Here is a 6,131-nt window from a genome sequence, read left to right as displayed (position 1 = left end):
ATGGCTGGGGTTAGGTGCGCCTTAGTCTTCAAGGTGGCATCTTTGCTCTTCAACACTTTAAAGAGGTCCTTTGCAGCAGGTTTACCCAATGCAATGCGTCTTTTGATTTCTTGACTGTTGCTTTCATGGCTGTTGACTGTGTATCCAAGTAAAATGAAATCCTTGACAACTTCAATCTTTTCTCCATTTATCATGATGTTGCTCATTGGTCCAGTTGTGAGGATTTTTGTTTTCTTTATGTTGAGGTGCAATCCATACCGAAGGCTGTGGTCTTTGATCTTCATTAGTGTTTCAAGTCCTCCTCACGTTCAGCAAGCAAGGTTGTGTCATCTGCGTAACGCAGGTTGTTAATGAGTCTTCCTCCAATCCTGATGCCCCGTTCTTCTTCATATAGTCCAGCTTCTCGTATTATTTGCTCAGCGCACAGATTGAATAGGTATGGTGAAAGAATACAACCCTGACGCACACCTTTCCTGACTTTAAACCAATCAGTATCCCCTTGTTCTGTCCGAACAACTGCCTCTTGATCTATGTAAAGGTTCCTCATGAGCACAATTAAGTGTTCTGGGATTCCCATTCTTCGCAATGTTATCCATAGTTTCTTATGATCCACACAGTCGAATGCCTTTGCTTAGTCAATAAAACACAGGTAAACCTCCTTCTGGTATTCTCTGCTTTCAGCCAGGATCCATCTGACATCAGCAATGATATCCCTGGTTCCACGTTCTCTTCTGAAACAGGCCTGAATTTCTGGCAGTTCCCTGTTGATATACTGCTGCAGCCGTTTTTGAATGATTTTCAGCAAAATTTTGCTTGCGTGTGATATTAATGATTTTGTTCTATAATTTCCACATTCGGTTGGATCACCTTTCTTGGGAATAGGCATGAATATGGATCTCTTCCAGTCAGTTGGCCAGGAAGCTGTCTTCCATATTCTTGGCATAGACGAGTGAGCACCTCCAGAGCTGCATCTGTTTGTTGGAACGTCTCAATTGATATTCCATCAATTCCTGGAGCCTTGTTTTTCGCCAATGCCTTCAGAGCAGCTTGGACTTCTTCCTTCAGTACCATCGGTTCCTGATCATATGCCACCTCTTGAAATGGTTGAACGTCGACTCATTCTTTTTGGTATAATGACTCTGTGTATTCCTTCCATCTTCTTTTGATGCTTCCTGTGTCATTTAATATTTTCCCCATAGAATCCTTCGCTACTGCAACTCGAGGCTTAAATTTTTCCTTCAGTTCTTTCAGCTTGAGAAACACCGAGCTTGTTCTTCCCTTTTGGTTTTCTATCTCCAGCTCTTTGCACGTGTCATTATAATACTTTGTCTTCTTGAGACACCCTTTGAAATCTTTTGTCCAGTTCTTTTACTTCATCAACTCTTTCTTTCGCTTTAGCTGCTCGACATTCAAGAGCAAGCTGCAGAGTCTCACCTGACATCCATCTTGGTCTTTTCTTTCTTTCCTGTCTTTTCAATGGCCTCTTGCTTTCTTCATGAATGATGTCCTTGATGTCATTCCACAACTCGTCTGGTCTTCGGTCACTAGTGTTCAATGCATCAAATCTATTCTTCAGATGGTTTCTAAATTCAAGTGGGATATACTCAAGGTCTTATTTCGGTTCTCGTGGACTTGCTCTGATTTTCTTCAGTTTCAGTTTGAACTTGCATATGAGCAGTTGATGGTCTGTTCCACAGTCGGCCCCTGGCCTTGTTCTGACTGATGATATTGAGCTTTTCCATCGTCTCTTTCCACAGGTGTAGTCAATTTGATTAGTGTGTTCCATCTGGCCAGGTCCATGTGTATAGTCGCCGTTTATGTTGGTGAAAGAAGGTATTTGCTATGAAGAAGTCGTTGGTCTTGCAAAATTCTATCATTCCATCTCCGGCATTGTTTCTATCACCAAGGCCATATTTTCCAACTGCTGATCCTTCTTCTTTGTTTCCAACTTTCGCATTCCAATCGCCAGTAATTAATGCATCTTGATTGCATGTTTGATCAATTTCAGACTGCAGCAGCTGATAAAAAATCTTCTATTTCTTCATCTTTGGCACTAGTGGTTGGTGCGTAAATTTGAATAATAGTCGTATTAACTGGTCTTCCTTGTAGGCATATGGATATTATCCTATCACTGACAGCGTTGTACTTCAGGATAGATCTTGAAACATTCTTTTGGACGATGAATGCAACACCATTCCTCTTCGAGCTGTCATTCCCAGCGTAGTAGACTATATGATTGTCCGATTCAAAATGTCCAATACCAGTCCATTTCAGCTCACTAATGCCTAGGATATCGATGTTTATGTGTTCCATTTCATTTTTGATGATTTCCAACGTTCCCAGATTCATACTTCGTACATTCCAGGTTCCGTTATTAATGGACGTTTGCAGCTGTTTCTTCTGATTTTGAGTCGTGCCACATCAGCAGATGAAGGTCCTGAAAGCTTTACTCCATCCACGTCATTAAGGTTGACTCTACTTTGAGGAGGCAACTCTTCCCCAGTCATCTTTTGAGTGCCTTCCAACCTGGGGGGCTCACCTTCGAGAACTATATCAGACAATGTTCCGCTGCTATTCATAAGGTTTTCACTGGCTAATGCTTTTCAGAAGTAGACTGCCAGGTCCTTCTTCCTAGTCTGTCTTAGTCTGGAAGCGCAGCTGAAACCTGTCCTCCATGGGTGACCCTGCTGGTATCTGAATACCGGTGGCATAGCTTCTAGCATCACAGCAACACGCAAGCCCCCACAGTATGACAAACTGACAGACACGTGGGGGCTTAGTCATCTAGTGCTATTATAACAGAAATACCACAATTGGATGGCTCTAACAATGAGAAGTTTATTTCCTCACAGTTAAGTAGGCTAAAAGTCCAAATTCAGGGCATCAGTTCCAGGGGAAGGCTCTCTCTCTCTCTGTCAGCCTTCTCATCAACGTTCCCTCAGACTAGGAGTGTCTTCATACAGGGACCCCAGGTCACACTCCGCTCCCAGTACTGCTTTCTTGGTGGTATCGAAACAGGCAGTCATGAAAGGGTTATTAACCATCCCATAATAGTTGTTTTCAGAAAAGTCTACTTTTGCTACATTTTTGTTACAACTTTTACAGCACTTCATCAGGATTGCTCAAATCCCCCTTTCTTCTCTTCTCCTGACAGGAGGTTGAGGTGCAGGTGCGCTGACTCTAAATTTACCCACTATATGACCTTCCTGGGGTAGCAGTAGCAAGCAGTCTCCATTTTTTTAGGGCTCTGCACAGTATTTTTAGAGCCATGCATAAAACTCATTCACTAAAATTATGTGGACTGCACCCACATCAGAAGATTAAAGATTCTGCACTTGCTGTTCATGCATATGTATGTCACCTATAAAAGGAGTAAATGTGCCCTGCTTTGGGGAGCTGACAGCCTTAGGTCAGCAGATCCTCCCTGCCTGCCTCCCAGTTTGCAAACTGTGAATAAACCTTTCTGTTCTTCCAACCCTGCGTCTGGCTGACTTCAATTCGCTATTCTGCTTCACAAGAACCTATTAGTTGATGGCTTCAGTATGAGGTCCCCCTGTCTCTCTGTTCATTCTCTTCTATGTCTCAAAAGGGATTGCCTCAAGACACAATCCAATCTTGTAGGCTGAGTCCTGCCTCACTAACACAACTGCTGCCCATCCCCCCTCATTAACATCATTAAAAAAACCATTGCCGTGGAGTAGATTCTAACTCCTAGGGACACTATAGGACAGAGTAAAGCTGCCCCATTGAGTTTCCAAGGATTTGAACTGCTGACCTTTTGGTTAGCAGCTGTAGCACTTAGCCACTACGCAAACAGGGTTTTCCCATTAACATCACAGAGGCAGGATTTACAACATGTAAGAAAATAACACAATACCGGGAATCATGGCCCGGCCAAATTGATACACAATTTGGGGGGGAGGGTCATAATTCAATCCATGACAGCGATCTACCATTTATTGGGTCAGGAAGGCTTCATAAATAATTTAAGGCTTGAAATGGACCACATCTACCACAGCCTCCAGCAGGCTGAGTCCATAACAACTAGATGGTGCCTGGTTACCACCACCAACTGCTCTGACAGGGGTCACAAGAAAGGATTCTGAACAGAGCTGGAGAAAAACGTAGAACAAAATTCTAACTCAAAAAAAAAAAAGGATCAGACATACTGGTCTGACAGAGACTGGAGAAAGCCTGAGAGTACGGCCCCCGGACACCCTTATAACTCAGTACTGAAGTCACTGCTGAGGTTCACCCTTCAGCCAAAGATTAGACAGGCCCATAAAACAAAACAATAATAAATGGGCACAGCAGCCCAGGGGCAAGGATGAGAAGGCAGGAGGGGAGAGGGAAGCTGATAATAGGGAACCCAAGGTCGAGAATGGGAGAGCGTTGACATGTCATGGAGTTGGCAACCAATGTCACAAAACAATATGTGTATTAATTGTTTAATGAGAAAGTAATTTGCTCTGTAAATCTTCATCTAAAGCACAATAAAAAACAAAAATTCCAAATTCTGAATGGACATTTTTGAATGTAACGAGCAAGTAAAATCATGCTCTAGAAGAGAGGTCAGCATCAAGGGAAGAATATTCAGATGTTTAAAAGTTTGTTTTCAATTTCACTATACCCTGGGGCAGTAGTGGAGTGGGTTATACCCTGGTACAAAATACACGTACAGTCTATAAAAATAATAATAATAATTTAATGCTTGAGTTGGGTCTTTATGGAAGATCAGGTACTTGCCAGACAACAGGAGAGGCAAATTGTGGATAAGAATAGAATGGCTATTCCAGGCTCAGAGTTACAGGCACAGACATAGATGCAGTAAACAGCATGGCATATTCTGGGAACTGTAAGCAGTTTGACACTTTAGCTAATTCATTTAATCCTCAAAACAACCCTATAGTTGTATTTTTATCCCTACTTTACAAATGATGGACCAGGAGCAAGGTCACAGTAGTAGCATATGACACACCAGAATTCTAAACCACCCACATCTGCCCCTTGAGCCTTTGTTTTTTCCATCATACCATACAGGGGTTTCTTCTTATAATTTTCTAGTGGCTTTACCAAATCTGTGACCCTAAGCATAGCTCAGAGGAAGGGTTCTGGGACTGAATTAATGCCATTTTGAATCTTTCATCACCAACAATTAATATATATATACACACACATATATATATACATATACATATATATATATGTGTATATATTAAGCACCTGCAAGATTCTTGGCATTTTACCACAGGAGAGGGCAGTTGCTACCCTCATGGAATTCACAACCAAGTTCAAACAAGACAAGCAAACACTGACAATGCGGTTATAAAACCTGACTGATCCATTATTTGCCAATTAAAAACCTTTCTGGAATATGAAACAATTGCTATCTCCAAATCCATTTAACATAGGCTCTTCTCTTTAAAATCTACTGGGTTATTTGAAAGAGGGTTAAGCCTACAGATAAAAAGAAAGTGAAAAGTGAATTATCTTGCTCACTAGTAAACTTGTGGAGAAGTAGAAAGTTAACAAAACTTTCCAATGATCCTGTCCCAAAGACAATTATTGGGGCCACTCAAGTTTCTTGATCTGCTCTGCTTTCCTACAAATAAAATTCCTTTCCTGATCATTAAAAAAATTTTTTTTCCTGATCATTAAAAAAAAATGATCATTAGATTCCCTTTAATTATAGACAGCTTTTTTAGTTTAGCAAACCCTGGTGGTGTAGTGGTTAAGTGCTATGGCTGCTAACCAAAAGGGTGGCAGTTCAAATCCACCAGGCACTCCTTGGAAACTCTATGTGGCAGCTCTGCTCTGTCCTATAGGGTCGCTATGAGTCAAAATTGACTCGACGGCAATAGGTTTGGCTTTCTGGGGTTTTAATTTGGAGCCCCGGTGGGGCAGTGGTTAAGAGCTAAGGCTGCTAAACAAAAGGATGGCAGTTCAAATCCACCAGCTACTCCTTGGAAACCCTATGGGGCAGTTCTACTCTTTCCTATAGGGTCGCTATGATTCTGTATCAACTAGATGGCAATGGGTTTCTTTTTTTAATTTTTTTTTTAGTTTAGTTTTTGCTGTGTTGGAGGAGGGTGAGGGATATGACCAGTGGGGAAGAGGTGTCCTGTACTGTG

The sequence above is a fragment of the Elephas maximus genome, chromosome X (genome assembly GCF_024166365.1).
Source record: "Elephas maximus indicus isolate mEleMax1 chromosome X, mEleMax1 primary haplotype, whole genome shotgun sequence".
NCBI classification, from domain to species: domain Eukaryota; kingdom Metazoa; phylum Chordata; class Mammalia; order Proboscidea; family Elephantidae; genus Elephas; species Elephas maximus.
The sequence above is the reverse complement of the archived record's forward strand: the minus strand, read 5'-3'. Positions refer to the sequence as shown.